The following is a 359-nucleotide window of genomic DNA, read 5'->3' as shown; positions in this document are numbered from 1 at the left end:
ATGGAGGTGATGGAGACAGGGATGGAGGTGGAGACAGGGATGGAGGTGATGGAGACAGGGATGGGGCTGAAGACAGGGATGGAGATGATGGAGACAGGGATGGAGGTGAAGACAGGGATGGAGGTGAAGTTGTGGATGGAGGTGGGGATGGAGGTGGGCACAAGGGCGGAGGCAGGGGTGGAGCAGACAGGGAGGTGGTCAAGCTGTCCGCTGCTCACTTCCCAGGGCGTGTTTCTCCCCACTCTTTATTTGCCAACATCCTGCCTCAACTCTCCCTACAATTTTGAGAAGCTCCCTGGGGTGGGAGCCACCACTTTGTATCTAAACCCAGGCTCTGACCTGACCACTGGAGCCCACCC

This window comes from Oryx dammah, unplaced genomic scaffold, assembly GCF_014754425.2.
Source record: "Oryx dammah isolate SB20612 unplaced genomic scaffold, SCBI_Odam_1.1 HiC_scaffold_1, whole genome shotgun sequence".
NCBI classification, from domain to species: Eukaryota; Metazoa; Chordata; class Mammalia; order Artiodactyla; family Bovidae; genus Oryx; species Oryx dammah.
This window is presented reverse-complemented; position numbering follows the sequence as displayed.